Genomic DNA, 16,906 nt, shown 5'->3' on the forward strand with positions numbered 1-16,906 from the left:
CACTTTTGACCCCTTCCTAAATTGTCGAAAAAGTTTCTAGGGGAGTATGTCGTGGTGCAGGGGACACTACCAGCTCTCAAAAAGGCAATTTTATTTTTTTTTCCTTTAAGGAAATCTGGCTGCATTAAAAAAAATTATTTATTTAAAAGCAATAACTGACATGGTGGTCAGCTGACCCTTACAGACTACCACCCCTGTGTTTATATCCAATCAGAATGAGACACAGTTTGCAACATACCTAATAAATATAAATGAGGTATGTCGAATTGCGAACCACTCCATTTTGGTATTTTACAAACCTTCCCTAATAGTCGGTTTGCAAAAATCAATACTGGTTGCAAATATATTAGTTGCAAAATTGTGGCCAGTTTTTGTGACCAGTCTAATGAGACATATGGCCTATAATTCCTTATGGATTAATAAACAGTGCTTTGGCCTTTTCAGACAATCAGATGTTAGAACTGGTTCCTATAGGAAATGTCCTTTTGTGAGAGTCTATGGTCATAAATGACTTCCTGACTTTCTGTTGATGATTGAAATTGCAGGTGTGGTAAGCAGACCAAGGAAAGATGAATAAAGTATACAAACAAACACTGTCCCCCCAAATGCTGCAAAGTGTACCACACATTTTATACATCAAAACTTAATTAGCTAACCAGCTAGCGTCGCTCCCAAAAACGTTAAACATCCCGATTTGCCAAAGACATGAATTGTGAGGAGTTTGTAATTCAGTGTTACTTTACTTTGAAGAAGGCCCTTGCATACTACAAACTTTATTGTATATGATAAGATAGTCTTTCATGTCTCTACTTAAGGGTTGCTCTTCTGTTCCATCGGTTTGGATAGAGGCTTTGAAGTAGGCATGCTAGACAGAAAGTGAAAATTCACTATAAAAATAGCATTGGCTTTTCAGGTGTATGCCCAAGGCCGCCTGTCCTATTTAGACTGTTACTTTGTTGACACAAGGATTTATATGCATACAACAGGTAATCAGGACAGACTCTTCTATTTGTGTTAGCGTAGACTTTATAAAGAGGGCCGGTCATTACGATTGTGGTTCTGGGCTTCGGAAGGCATCCTGTGCCATCTGTTGGACCAACAATCATTATCCTTCCATTGTTCTAATGTGCCTGAAAAGAAATTAATAAAATACCCTTGTTTGCTCCTGGAGGTTGGTATGAGCCTGTGGTCTCAGGTGGCTCAGCGGTATGCTCCTGCAGTCTACTGTTGTGTCTTGTGTTGGTACATGAAGCATCTGCGGGGAGAAAGACGCATGTTGAACCTCTGCAGCAGGTGTTATAAAAATGGATTACTGGAAGTACTCTGTGTAGAAGGACAGAGAGTGGGAGCTCGCTTGGGAAATTGTGAAGCTAGCTTGGTGCACATCTGTCTTAATTTTTCCTAACTTAAGAAAAGTACTTTTTATGTACATTCGTGATTACAGCCATTTCATGCTGTTCCCTCCTTCAAGGTTGGAGTCCATTTGAAGCTGCATTGTGCCATTTTAAGTATGAATGCTTGTTAGGGAGCCGTTGCTAGGCTCCCCAATGAAATGACGTCAAAAGCCGCAGAAGGTCCCCGGCAGGCGATGTTTGTATTGAGGAGTTTTCATCCAATGGCATCTGTTATTGGGTCTATCAGCTAGCTGCCAGCCAAGGTTACAGTGCGGCTTACAAGCATACTCCTCACCCATAACTATGACTGAATAATACATGGCAAGCGGTACTGTCCCAGTGGGCCTGGAGCCGAATGCTTGCGTCATCCTGCTGTGCACTTCCTTGACGTCTGCATTCAGATTGGTCTTGTAGGCAGTAGATTGTATATGCATTGTCCATATCCATCTTTTTCCCTTCTTAGGGAGATTCCCCCACCTGTATTTCAACCAGCACATTGAAAATATATATTTGACAAACTAGGGGAGATTTGTGTGCGTTGCAAAGACGCCTGGTGCTATCTGTTGTAGCACAACCTATCCATACTGGAAGGATACTAGCTGCTTCTTAAAACGTTCCTCTTTTTAACGTGATGGAGGGTCACTAGAGTTCCATGTGTGCTTTTTCCCAAAATAAATCTGGGGCTGTGAAGGTGGTGAAAATCCAGTCAAATGCCCTCAACATTGTTGGCGTTCAACAAACTATATTGTTTTTCACCACTTGAGCAGGTGTGAGTGCCGCATGAGGCGTGAGTCTGATCCCTCTGTCTCCAGCACACTTACATCTTTAATGCCACTACCCATTCCAGACACCTGCCGTGAAGATGGGTGGAGCATGCCAAACCAATACCCCATACATGTATACGTACAGGACGGCTCACTCCATGCATTGCAGTGCTCTTCAAACACTTTAGTTTTTCTGGACGTTTTGCTTCGTGATGTATTTGATGTTATGTTTTGCATATCCGATCTTTAGGTTTTATTTGTTGTTCACAGTCAACAAATTGTGCTATCATCATCAAAGACACAGTTTCAGCGGAAAGGTTTTCAGAGACTCGGGCAAAATTATATTTTGCCGTTTGGACTCTTCCTTTAGCAACAGCCATGTCTCGCCGTCTTGCACCATATTGTGGTCATTTCTGATGGCACTGGAAGGTAACAGACTACAGTGACCCTGAAAGAGGTGCCTAACGGGTGTTGAAAAATGCGACAGTTTCACGTTGGCTGTGCAGTACTTTCATGCCCCTCATGCAACAGGACTCTCCAGGTGCGCACATTGGTGGCTGTCTACTTGTGCCGCCATCTTGGGTGTGGTATTTTCAGGTCACCCTTTCGCTGCTGCTTGTAGAATGTCCTCATTGCAGGCAAGGCCCGCCTTTACTTTCTGAACACAGTGCCTAAGAAACTATGAAAACACAGTCTTTGATGGTCTTTGCGGTGGTAAAGTCTGGGATGCATCAGCGGTGAAATATTTCAGGCCCTCATTTATGAAGAAAGGAAAAACCTAAACTTTGAAATTCCAATGCCGTCCACCCTACTTTCCACTTAAAAATCTGGCACCCCTTCAGTGAAAGTAGGAAAGACCAGAACAGGTTTGAGATACGGCAGGGGTGATGTCATGCCTGTGCCACAGCTGTGAAGCGGGAACTGTTGACGGATAGGTTTCATTAGGACCCCAGCCAGGCGTCAAGTTTGTAGCCGGGCATATTACATATCCCGCATGGCAACCCTGAAGGCCCAAAAAAGAAAACATCAGTCAAAAGCCCAAAAGATGCCAAGACTTTCAAATTTTGAACAGCTGATTGAATAGGGGGTTGCTGCGGTCACAAGTGGTACCTTTGTCTAGCTTTGTATAGTATTGGAAGAATTGGCCAAAGGTAAGTCCAACAGTGTGCTGTACGGCTGCGGTAGTTCCAAGAGTGGAATGGGCGTTAGTTGAGTGATTCCAAAGGAAGAAAGCAGAAAACGATGGAAAACGTTCAGCTTTTGAAGGTCTCTTCAGATAGGGGTCTCCAGCTGGTCACAACTTGGAGCTAGAACCAGGCGTTTTGAAGAAGACCCATGATTAAGACATAGAAATTTCATGTGGCTGACAAAAGGGGAGATCCTCCTGTGTTGCTCATGCTGGGGAGTAGCACATGGATATGCCATGTGCCCAAAGAGACTCCAACCTGTATTTGTCGACAGCAAAATATGTCAGTTGCTTGGGTTGGAAATGGTTCCGTGGCCCCCAGTGGATTGTTGGTTATAGTGAAACAGAAAGACGGGTGTGTGTGGATAGCGCAATGTGAGTGCGGAGAGATTGTGCCAAGAAGCAGCAAATACAGATTCATCTGTAAGTGACAGTGTGTGTGTGGCAGTGATAGCCTTTCCCCTCTCAAGTGCTTCTACTCTCCACCTGGCACAGTGAAAATCTTGCATAACCTGATATAGTGCATTTCTTGTGCAACTCTTAGTAAACACACTACACCACCTTCAACTGAGTGCATATAGTCGCTCCTTGCAGTCCTAGGTATGCGCGGTCACCTGGTGGTGCCATGTGCATGCACAAAACTCTAGGTATTCCTAATGTCCCCGCTCACTGGTCGCCCAGCTCTTCCATTAGTCCTCGTGGGGTTTCAGAATTGAAAGTGTAAATATAAAGCTAGTTTTGTCAGGAGTTCGACATAAAATCCTTGCCTAGCTCCATTCATCTAAACAACAACAACAAAAGGTGCGGAGGTACTTTTGTCTTTTTGACCCCTTCAGTGCATTACTGCCCCTCTGATTATGTGCACAGAGAGAATATCGACTCTGACTCTGGGCTTTCCCTGCCTCCTCAGTTGCCCGCCCAACTATGGAAAACATTGCAAAGGCAATATCTTGTGTTTTTTCCACTACAACTGTGATTTTTTTGCCATTTATTGACGTATACTTATATGTGTTAGTTATTGTTTTGGAATATTTGCATTGAGTGATTAGGAATACAAATGAAGTTGTGTGTGCCGTCGAACGAGAGCACTGGCTACGCCAAACTCAAACCCAACAATGTAAGCGAAATTAGTAATAAAAAGGTGAACATGGACAGTAGTTTAGGACTGAGGTTACTGCCCTAAGGTATACGGGAAGGTGTGAGACAATAGCTGTAGTCGGCAATTGTCCAGCTTCGTCCCATGTTTTCCATAGGGTGGCTGCATTGAGTGCACTGGTAGCCTACTGACGTCACCTATCCAGTGTCATACCCTGGGACGTCACCAACGGGACTGAGCAGTCTACTGCACGTCTCCGGGCATGTCACGCTGCAGCTTCAGGGTTGTCTCATTGTGCAGTTGTTTCATGACTCCGATCATTACATGAGACTTGCATGATTTAATTTACCTGCAAAGGCATGATGGAGCAATTGCGACAGGGTCTTGTTTTTGCCCTTCCTTCGCCAAGAGAGATTCCCGGGTTGTGGAAAAAATGTTCTCGACGCTGTGACCAATCCTCAACTTGTAAAGCTCACAACAAAGGCTTTAAGTTTGGGATTGCGCAACAGACCCGATAAATTACCCAAGTCTTCCCAATTGCCTTCGTTTTTAGAAGGATAACCCTTGGTGTATGTGAAGGGTCGACACAGAACTTTGAAGCTGCAGTTATAAAGTCTCTCCAGACAGTGTGGCACCTTGTAAAACTATGACTCTAATGCAAGGGGTCCTCAGTATACATCAGCGGTTGAGTTAATATGTTGGAGAGGCAGACATTTTGTAAAGTACGTTGTCCCCCTTCTTACACGGTGGCCTAGGAGATCTTATGTTTTCAAGATTGGGGTAGCCAGTGTGTTCACATAATCCACTGCCTGGTGATAACTGTTGCCTAATATTTTCTGTCAGCCAAGATATGATCACCCATGGGCCCACTGGCCTACAAGTATGTGGGTAACAAACACAGTTTATCGGCTACTTTCGTCTGATTGAGCATTTATAGTCGAGTTGCTGATCCATGCACTAGAACTAGAAGACTCCAGAGCAATTGTTGGCTTCCATTTTGTAACACTGGGCGAGTGATTGCATCTCACAGTCACTCAGTTTCCTCATCTGCAAAAATCTGGAGTGCATATGAAGTGGGCAGATGCTTTTTATGATGCACGTTTTTTCAAATAGAAAATACTATTTATATATATATATGATGTATTGGGTCTGATTGATCTTTAACTTGACTTGGAACATACTGAAAAAACTCCACGGGCGACTGCAGCATCTGCATAAACATTCATAAAAGCAAAATTTTTCCCTTTTTGCTCCAGATCCACGTCCGTAAATGTAAACCTATAAATGCGAAAGTAACAATGTCACATGAAGTCTTTCTTGTAGGTGAGCTTGATGTACCATGATGCACACTTCAGTCATCTTTCATCAGGGTTCTCTGGGGGAAAGCAGAGGTCTTGGAATGGTCTGCTTTGGCGGGAGTTTTCTTAAGGTGATTATGTTGCAATAAAGATTCGTCCTGAGTGCTTCGGGTTTCTATTTTTCTGGAGTCTGGTCATGCTTTGATCTATAAAGCAGATTTCCAGTAAGCAGCAGCAAAAACTGTCCTACTCCAGTCTTGAGAATCATAAAAGCACACAACACCTCTCCTTTATTTCACAATTGCCACATCAAGAGAGACTCCAGTTATTTGCCACTTTAATCACCGAAACATGTTATGTCAAAGCAATATGAAACCTAGAAAGAATACTGCGTTGCTATGTTCTCGGGGTGCAATTCTTTAAAAATACAATCGGCATCCACTGAAAGGATCTTGATTTTTGGAAGATCTTCATTCCAACATATTTTTCACTTCGAGTTTGTACTGAACACAGACCTGTAAAACTTTCCTAAGAGGATGAGGATTTTATTGTCCTTGCATTTTAATTTGCCAGCATGTCAGGGTCCACGATCCCTGGGCCTATTCCACTTGGCTGGTTGGTGCAAGGCTGTGGAGTTCCTTGTGACACGTCTCCTAGGTCCGTGACCTAATCCTACAGATCTCAGATCAAGGTATTCGCAGCAGCGAGATATGAGTGTTTGCACAAACACTCACATGTTGCCCACATGTGAGACTGTTTTGAAGTTTGTTATCCCATGAGTTTGGCTAAGAGTAAGGCTGAGCTCACGATAGCGAGTTTTGCATGAAGCGAGAAAGGGAAAACTGTGATGGGTTCTCTGAGGCTGTGCATTAGTGGCTTCAATGACAGGGAAACCAATACCAACACTTTGTGCACTGATTATGTCCTCTCAGAAGGCAACAGTCATACCGCACACCATACATGAGTCCAAGCGTATTACACACAAGCGTGTTAAGACAATGATCCCATGGTGTCACTGTTAGGGAAACATAGGACTATTAAGTGTGGGGACACTGCATATTTTACGAAGAGATTGGGCTATGCTAAGTTGTATCGGTAATGTGCCTGTACCTGAAGTGCTGATTTAGCAGCCACCAACCTTCAGTTTCCTTATGAGCTGGGATCCAGGAGGAAGCGGCCACTACTTCCTGCGGATATGCATGTACTGTCAGCTCACCCATATCCGGCAGAGCCTGGAAATAAGTGTCTCTAGAAAGACATTTTTCTGGACCCTTGCTCGAAAAGTGCTGCACAATCTACTAGTTAAACGGTGAGTTAGTGCTTTTTGACTGTTAGGGTTAAAACCATCTTAAATAAATCCCTGGTAAACAGAGATTGAAAATGTAAAGATAAGAATATAAATATTAACCATATACCGTGGGGTACAAATTAAAACAACAGATGGAAAAAATTAAAACAACAAGACTTACAACAAAGGTCTGGCTACAGCGAGAAGATTGCTGAGGGAGACAATTGAATCAGCGCAGGACAGAAACCAGACTGCCAGAGAGACACAGAGACTGTAGAGAAACAATTTTCAAGGGTGATGAGGTGTGGAAATTGCTGCTCACTAAATGGTCCTATTGCCCACGCATGCAACAGCGATGATGTCAGCAGCGGGAAATGACCTGCGCATGTCATCTGTCTGGAATCCATTTTTTAGAGGGTCATTTGTGTATCCTAATTGCAACAAAAATGCCACATGACTGATTTAAAGGAGAAGAAAACTAGTTTTCAAGGAGTTGTTTTCTGTGGCGTGGTAGCCCAGAACGAATGAAAGGTTGATTTGTTGTCGTCGGACATTCCACAATATTTATTACCTCATATCCTTCTTACCGTCATGAGTCGTTTTCCGCTCTCTAGACTTCAAGTGCTGAGTTTAAACACTAAATTCATGTATTGTTGAGTCTCCAGTAAGTAAACAACTTACCAGATAGGGTATGTCCAGCAGCTTATAAATATTGCTTAGGAAAAGGTTGTTGGTGGTCAGGTAAAGTTTTCGAAAACTTCAATTCTATGATCATTGACTTGAGTGGTTCTAGAGTGGGGGATTCCGTTGTGATTGTAATGTGCTTACGTTAAAGTATAATGCATACGTTAAGACATAGGTTTTATGCAGGTCTATACGCAGGTTTGCAGGATAAACTGGCATTTTGCATTTTCTAATCAAATGTATTTCTGAACTCTGATTCATCTCTATCATATATACAATCCAATTGGAATTGTAGAAACAGACCAGTGAGCCCAATTAAATGTTTTAGGCAATAGAAAAGAGGTTTTTATATTCACTCATAATTATGTAAATACCTACTTGCGCCATACCAAACGCTTGTGCGCAAGAAAAGAGGGAGGAGCAGGCAAGAGGAATTTCTGTGCAGCTTCAAATGTACTTGTGGGTATTGTGTTTTCGTTCTCTCTGTTTTGTTGACAAAGACTAGTTTTAGGTTAAATGTTGATAGAGTATCTTCCAATTTCAGGAGAATATGCCAAAGTCTGAGAATTACCAGCAGTAGAAATGTCCTCCTCTGTTCTTTTCTTATAGTAGAAAATACTAATCAGCAGATTCTACTCGAATTGTAGCATTTTTCCCCATAACTCAGGGAAGTTTTCCATTACCATACAACTCAAAACACTGCGCATGTGTTACATTATCAGATCGTTGGTCAAACATACAGGAAAACAACTCCGCCTTTTATCCCTTTGTCAGCGGTGCCCTATCTGCAAAGCCAAATGGAAGTGCACAGTTGCATATGCTGCAGTACTAGGATGTTTTGAGGTTGGATGCTGTATTGCTGTCAAAGCACAGATCATCATTATTCTTTTTGGCTAAAACATGAAATCATCTTTCCATCTTTTTGTGATGTCCGCTTGTATATCCAGTATGAACGGATCATGCCAAATGTAGAGCAGTGAATATATCATTTTTAATAAGACTACCAATAGGTGCTACCATGCCATACTGATGGCAGACGGTGCTCTAATCAAATAATTGAGAATACTAACAATAGCTAAATAAGAGGCATTCAGGTACTGAATCTGAACAATCGTTTACACACTCATTAGCTATTCAGAAAATCTCGCGTGGATCCAGCTGCCCGGGACGTACATTGGACGCCACTGCTGTATGCTGTGAATATGATAAAAATAAGGGTTTACAAAAACTTTAGCACTTCATCAGTGTATGTGGGCTATGTAATTCCCATAAGCTGAACAAACCTGCTAAGAAAGTTTATAAAACCACTAAGCCTTTCTTGAGACCATAGGCGAACATTTCTACATGAAATCTTAGAAATTGGAATAGTTCTGATGTCTGACCTTACAATAGAAGGTGTGGTAGTGTGGGTTTAATGAGCCCTCCCAGTTATGTTGCATATGTGTTCTGGAAGGCAGTATATATGTGATTATTGATTAATCCAATATTGCCTTGAGTTTGCTGCTCTCAAACTGGTAAAAAATGAAGATGTGTTTGTGATGGGTGTATTACATGATGGCGGCTTCTTGAATGGAGAGTTGTCAACTTGTTCCCTTCTGAAGGCTGTTTTTATCTTTCCTCTGCAGTTGGGGCTCTTGTAGCTAGAAGATTGCAAACATACAACTGCAGGACGTTGGGAGCCAGATTCAAACCACTTGGGAGCCACTAATGGCTCTGAGATCTTCGGTTGAAGTGCCCTGCTAGACAGGGTGAGTATCGCCTTGCCCCTAGCAGTGTTTAGTTCCATACGAGTGTTGATGGCTGTCTTGCAAATAAAATGTATGTGCTGTTGTATTCTCTTGACCGCAGTTTTGGAAATCATACTTCATACCCAGCACTTAGCTCAGTCCTGTCTGACCAGTCCTATCAGAGGTTCTTGAGCAAAAAAAAGGCTTTTTTAATGCAATTCTTTTGCTTAAACTTTCTTGAGTGAACACTTTTAAGATGCATGGAAATTATAATGTTTCTTATCTGGTGGCATTAGCTTACTCTTTAGGATCATGGTCAGTCACTACATACACCGCCTGTTCTCCTTTTGCCTGTCAACCCTTCCCGTGTCTAACTGTAGTATCACCACACTGAGCTATCCGTTCCATTCTCTCCCTTGTCGCTGCCCGCTCACCTTTCTTTGTGTGGTTGCGCTATCATTGTCTCTTCATGCCCACTGCATTAATCAAAGACTCTGCCTGGCTCCTACTCTTGACCCCACTGTATTTTGGCTTTTCCATGACACTTTGTGTGTCCGCTCACCTGCCTGTAACTGCTGTGTCTTTGCCTGCTTCTTTCACCACACCTGCCCTGTAGACCTGCCTGGTGTCCGCACCCAATATTTAACCAAAGTTCCACAAACTAAAATGCCTACTCTTTCTGGTGTTTTCACAATAAAAGGAGCCTGATGTCTGCCTTTTCTGGAGCCTTTGATTTTCCCTCTTGCTCCTGAGTTGAAATCTGCTCCTTGCATTTCTCTCTTGGGTGTACTTCAGGTGGAGCCCGATTTTAATTGTGTCGCAGATACTCCATCTAGGGTAGGCCCTCGCCAGCCGACAAGCCATATGAATACCCCCAGTTACCATGCGTTCGAAGTAGCCCCCTGAGCTGATTATAGCGCCTTACAGCCTGTCAGTTCCCCCAGTGCTTTCTACAGATTAAAGTCTATGACTACTGCATTGTCTGTCTCCAAACTGATACTCCTTGCTTTAACTTTATTCTGAAATGCAGCCAAAGCAGTACTGCGTCCCCACTTAATCCACAGGGGTGTAAATTATTGTGATTGCTGTGTGTACAACTTTTGCAATAGGTTAGAAATGACTACCTGTGTTATCAAAACACACCAAAACTCTATAATTAGCTGGCAACTCAGTAAAGGCACTGGATAACCATTTACCCAATGGGAGCGAAATGTATGTCAATGTCCGCAAAGATAGGCATGCACACACACAGCACAGTAGAAAGAAAAGATCCCCCCAAACGCTATCAGACCTGCTTTCTTTTCAACACTAACCAGTGTGAACCATTATTAAACAAACATTGGATAAAGCTAACCAAACCTAACCACTTACCAAACCCAAGCAGTCACTGTAAACCTCACTATCATATAGAAAAGGTGCCGGAACTCCGAATGCTTTACGGTGCCTTAGGAATGGTAGCAGCAGTGAACTTTCCAAATGCTAATATCGTAAGATGTGAGCTCTGGGCCTAACTGAATGAAACATTTGCAATAGGGATGCACAAAGTTCAAAGTATTTCCTTTGTGAACTTTGCGTAAATTATGCAGACATGATTACTTACTACCTGTGATTTGCAAAGTTTTCTGCATGTGGTTTTCATGTTAGATATGTGACTGTTGCAAAATGTTAGGTCTGGTGTTATGCAAGACCTTTTCATTTTACTGAAATTCGGCATGCAGTGAGCTCTCTAAATTGTTTTTTTATGTAGTGTCATTCCCATTTTTCTTCCACTCACTACAGCATGGAGCAGTGGGTCAACCCACTTCTGTCATTGGCCAACTTTACGGTGTGTGACAGTCTACTTCTCTTTCACAAGAAGTACAAAGGACTACTGTGAACGTGTGCTTCTTGAGATTACAACTATTTTTTGCTTTTGTCCAACTTTTTTTTACATTGGTGAGAGCCTGGGGGTTGCTCCAACGATAAAGTTTGAAAAAACATGTCAAAACAAAACTGGAATTGAGAAAGCAAAAGGACTGTTAGCCAACGCCAGACCTGTTGCTTTTGCCAATGCTTGTTTGTGTTGTTTTTGAGACGAAAGAGTCCCCAACAAACACCCAGTTTCAGATTCACGAAAAATACGGTTTTAGAGTTAACTGATGAGAAATCAGCGCATTCATTGTCAGCATCAACTTGAACTCAGGAAACACTGAAGTCCTTTAGGGTGGGAACTTCAAGAGGGCGTAAGCACAGGAAATGCGGGACTACAGGAGCCAATAATCACAGGCTATGCAATGCTTCAAGCGCGTAATGGAAGTGTGCACAGCCCTAATTTGCATGCCTTGAAGGGAGCACGAGAGGAGCAGAGAGACGTGCCCTTGATGTTCCAGTTATCCATTCTGCCCAATGCGCAGCAGTCCGTGACCTCTCCCCTCTCATCTGCTTCCGGGTTCCACTGCAGTGCAGGCAGCCTGACCGACTGGCACTTAGCCCGGCTGAGGCGGACACGCCCGGGGAGAGGAATCTGCTGCCCCCGTGCCTGCTGCACATGCACGGCGCTGGTGTGGGAGGGAGACTTGTTCAAGGGGGCGTAGGGAAGCGTCAGGGGGAGTCGGCGAGAGGCATTATGGTAATGTGGCGGGTCACTGGGAGGTGTTCGGAGAGAGGTGGCAGCCGCTCAGTCGTGTAATTCAATAACCGAGGCTCGCTTTCCGGGGTTCAAAGGGCGGCCGTACAGATTAGTAACGAGAAAAGTGAAATCCGTGTTTTCCTTTGTCGCTGCGTTTATTCATGTGCTCGATAAATGGGCTAAAAAATAGGAAGGATAACAATTGGGCAAGAACATTGGTAATACAGCGCGAGTGTCAGCAATAATGAGATAGAGTGGCCCTTAAATGGAACATTGGGCAAGGATCGCTGGTCCTGCGCGCCTTTGCCTTGCACCACTCTGAGTGAAGCTGACGTCACACTCGTACAAGCCTGCTGTGGAATGCACTTCCTGCATACTGCGGCCACCCGTGGTTTCCACTTTCAGGTGTTGTATTTCCAGTTCTGGCTGTTTTATCGTTATTGCTCTTCATGGCACTCTTGGGCGTAGAAAACAGCACATTGGCGCTATACATAACAATAACATGAAAATAGTATGCGCAAATTAGACGCAAAGAGAGTTTCTTTACTGGACGCCGAAGTAATTGTAGTCCAATGCTCAGCACACGCTGGTACTGGAGTGTTATAGATTCCCAAGTCTTCACAGTGGTTTGCTCAGATCAGTTGCTTTAGAAGTTGTTTACTACGGAGCCCATCATGTGTGGTTGTGCATCACGTGACCCCCAGCACCAGCTGCTCAGCAACCCAGGCTGTCAGCTAAAGCGATCCGGCGCTGTTCAGTGAGTCGGTGGGGTTACCAGAATTGGTAAAGTTGTTACGCCTTTTCTCTTGAACCGAAGGTATTACTTGACAAAAATGAACGAAATAAACATATGCTGCAAATTTCAGTGCAATTTCTACTTGGGGGAAGAGGTGTGGCGCCGCGGCCAGGGCGACTGACTCCGGAATCTGGGGATCACGGTTCGATCCCCGGCGCCGGTGGCAGACTAGTCCAGCGCCATGTGACTCCGAGCAATAACTTGCTCAATCTTCCCGACGGGCTCCAGCGCCTAGAGACCCTAGATTGTTCGCGCTTTCCAAATGTGGAATTATTACTTTCGTGTGAAAAGCAGAACTTTTGCAACATTCGTATGTGGTGTAATGCGTGTTGAGTCACTTTCAGGCTGTGTACACTTGCATACACAATGCTCATTAAATCACTGGCGAACACGGTTTCGGAGTACTTTCGCGGAAAGGCTACGAGTTACCATTGGAAATTAACACTTACAAAAGAACTGTCCAAGTGGCCGTGTGTAGGGCAAGTAGGAAACACTGCAAGCTAAAGGCAGGCCAGAGTTTAGGTGCTTTTTTGGACACCCCTGAGCCTGATGGGGCATCATGCTTCATGCGCAGACCTGCCCTTAGCTTCCCAGATGCTCAGATTAGTGGTAGGACTGTAGCATCCCTTGCCAGCGCCCAGGGAGTCTTTGCCAAGTCTGTTGTGTCACTGCCTTGTGTGTTGACCTTGGTTAAGCAATGTCATTGAGAAGCCTTGGCTGAGGCACATAAAATGGGCTCCATAAACTTCTAGCCCGCTTTCATCTTCCTTCCAACATCACAGTGGCCCTTTGGAAGCCACAGTGTCCGTCTCCCCCTGACCTGGCCTTTCATACCCCTCTCCCCCCGTGACCCATTCCATTCTGACTTGTACAATGGTATCCTGAAGGGCCCCGCCCCCCCCTGTGCAAGAACACTGGGTGCTCGGTAGCCTGTTGGTCTGGTTTCATTTCTTCACCACTGTTGGGGTGACATTATAACTACCCCGCTCCCGTTTACGAGCATGTGGGGGAACGGTGGCCTGGGAGCCGTGCAAGGAATTTAGACAGTTCATTGCTGCCTAATTTGCCCCGGAAGGGCGAAAGGAAGAGACTAGAAGGAGCTATGTCTAAGCAAAGGAACAAAAAAGCAAAACAAAATTAAAAAATTCGAGGAAAGATAGTGGGGATGTATTGGTTAGCACATAAAATGCAACACGTTTTCCTTGGCAGCCTGGTTATTCTAATTAATTGATGAGTATAAAGGAAGGGAATATACAGGCTCCGGTATCTAAAAGAAGGTTGTGGAGGCATGTAGTGCTTAGAAGATATTGCAACATAAAACTTTGGTCTTGGGATGACCTTAAAGTATGACGCACCAGTGCCCGGGTTGGACTAAAGTAGAAAATAGATTAGGCCAAAAGAATAAAAGTGGCCAAATTAGAGTATTAGATTGCTAAAAAATGGCCCATGTTTGCAAATTGGGACAGTTTTGAACTTGTAAAGACAGACTGTATAAGTGTTTCGCAAGATATGAAAGACAGCATGGATTTGAGCTTGCTGCAGGCAATGTTGGTTTTAATATCAGGGAAATCGACAGTAAAAACCGGACCAGTAGACCATAAAACAGGCCCTTAAGCAGCCCAAAAAACAGCCCACACACCGGCCTGTCAGACCAGCCCATCGTGCACTGCCTGATTGCCTTATAGGCTAGTCTGACCCTGCCCAGGGTCACAACAAATAACAAATGTAATGCTCACAGGTCTGGACTGTCAATGTTTTTGCCTTGTAGGTACTGTACTGTGCCTGCCAGGCAGATTAATTCTCAAAATACTAAAAGGTGAAAGGTTTGTGCGGCTGGCACGCAACATGTATAAAGGTGCGACTGCCTTTCCTAACCTCGAAGGCCTGGCAGCGCCTCACAAGTGACCACTGTCAGCGGTGCCACAGGGCACCTGGACGCTTCACCCTTTTCTCTTGCTGACATCCCTCAGAGAAGGACACTGGTCCCATAGGGCATGATCGCTGGTGTCATGACACAAGTTTGGAGGTTTTATTTCCTTATGCAGCACACTGCTTACCGATACTCTCTTATGTGCCTCTTGGAAACACTGTGCAGTTCCTGTCAGGAAGAGGCAGCCATCAGCCTGCGCCCAAGTGGCCATGGCATTGTGCTTACCCCCAGTATGAGGACCTATATATAAACCGGACGTTTGCATTTAATGTACATTTTGATGTGTGATATAAACAGAACGTGAACTCTTGTCGGTTTTAGGAAGATATAAGTGCAACTGCCTTATGGGAGCAAAGACAAGTAGATTTAGAAGAAGGAAATTGTAAAACAAAGTAAAAGACTATAGAGAAAAAAACATAAAGCATATAAAACTACAGGACAGTGAGGGACAGGGAAAGAAAGATTGAACGATAAGCCATCATCATTTCTTTGGTTACTTTTATATTTACTTAACAGGAAGTAGGCACGCTCTCTGTTAAAACCTGTGGCCAGTAATAAGCCACCGCCCAAGCTATCAGAGTCTATTTTCGGGGCAGGGTTGTAAAGTAAGAAGTGCTCTAATTTGCTTTGACCCAAAATGTATGTCTGATACTGATATTTTCAGCTTTTTTACTGATTCAAATTGTCCATTTGTAATGTGCACACTACAGACTCTATTGCTTCTCTGCGTCGCTAGGCCCAGGCATCTTGTTTTCTGGATTGCGCAAGCGGGTTACGGGAAGAAGGCGGTTTTGCGTTCCATGCGAGGAGAGCGGTCCCTAAGGGGACAGAGCGTTCCCGCTGCCTGGCCCACGCAGCCTACAAAAAGCAGCTTCCGGCGCTAGAAGGCCAGCAGACACCATAGCTGGGAATTCAAAGAACTGAAATAAACCGAAGAAATAAAGAGAGATTTTGTGTTGCCGTGGTGCCCTCTCCCTCCTCCTTATACTCTCCGCCTCTCATCCCAGACAGCCTCGGGGCCATGTTAAGAAATGACTCTCCAGCTTACAGGCAATGGACAACAGATCAGTTTGTGTCTCCCGTTCCCTCAGGTCACATCTGCGACTGGTCAGATTACTCCAGCAACTTCAATTTACTCCCTACGCGGCAAGAAAACCTGGGTGCTTTGTATTCATTAATTTACGCCAGCGCCCAGACTGCTACAGCCAATGCTTATTTTTAACATGTTTAGATTTGAGGTGTCCAATGTAGTTCCAGGAAGGTGGATCCAAGTAAAATACATTTACATGCAGTCAATCACTCAGAAACTTATTTACACAATGGGTGCTTATCTTGCTAATCTGGATCAGACCTGCCCTCCTAGGCCTTACTTGAATACTCCTGCCTTAGAAGCTCCCCTTGTCTGCAAAAAAACCTTTCTAGAGCTCTTTTAAACTATTGGGCAGATGCATTTAATATACTCTGTGATACTGCCTATTGAGTTTCAAGGAGGGATGTGCGAAGCTGCAAATATTGGCATCTCTCAACTTGCATAGCTTTTAAAAAACTTTGCCAGCTTAGTTGTGGCCTACAGACTGAATAAGATGCTTCATGCTTTCAAAAATGTTCACAGTAAAAATACATATACATACAGGGAGGGGCTTTTTGTCACCTCTTGTCAACCATAAATGTGTTCAGCTGTCATTCAAATTTTGCTTCCGCTTACCAAAGCATGAGGCGGTTCATCCATTGACTTTTTTGCAAAGTGAGTGACGTCATTTTACTCATCACTTATGCACAGATCCCCGAAATGGAGTGTACTTCAGCGCCACAGCTGGTGTGCATTGGCTGCTGGTTCGTTCCTTTATTCATATATATTGTCTATATTTTTGCACATTGCGTATGTTTGCCATTCAACTTGAATCCATGACCCCCTGTGACTGCTCTGACCTCTACCTAATCATCTTCTTCATCCTGGATCAGGTATTGGCTAGAAAGGGACAACCTCTTAAACCCAGACTTTGTCCAGAGACTTGAGGAATATTAATCTTACCGATCTAACTTCTATTAGTAACAACAACCTTCCACCTCCCACAAATATGACAAATGTAAATGATCTTACTAAACATTACATCCAATCCATGTCAGACATACTT

At 43.9% G+C, this 16,906-nt stretch overlaps 1 protein-coding gene across 4 annotated transcripts in view; it reads left to right on the forward strand.

The window, feature by feature from the left end:
* RXRA (retinoid X receptor alpha) overlaps window positions 1-16,906 on the forward strand; it is a 440,219-nt gene that overhangs the window by 148,400 nt on the left and 274,913 nt on the right. For all 4 annotated transcript variants that reach the window (XM_085612724.1, XM_085612733.1, XM_085612741.1 and 1 more), the window contains exon 2: window positions 9,336-9,458. The gene's annotated coding sequence lies outside the window, so the exon portion shown is untranslated. The remainder of the gene's footprint in view (window positions 1-9,335; window positions 9,459-16,906) is intronic.

Source organism: Triturus cristatus, chromosome 1_2 (assembly GCF_964204655.1).
Source record: "Triturus cristatus chromosome 1_2, aTriCri1.1, whole genome shotgun sequence".
In the NCBI taxonomy this organism is placed as follows: Eukaryota; Metazoa; Chordata; class Amphibia; order Caudata; family Salamandridae; genus Triturus; species Triturus cristatus.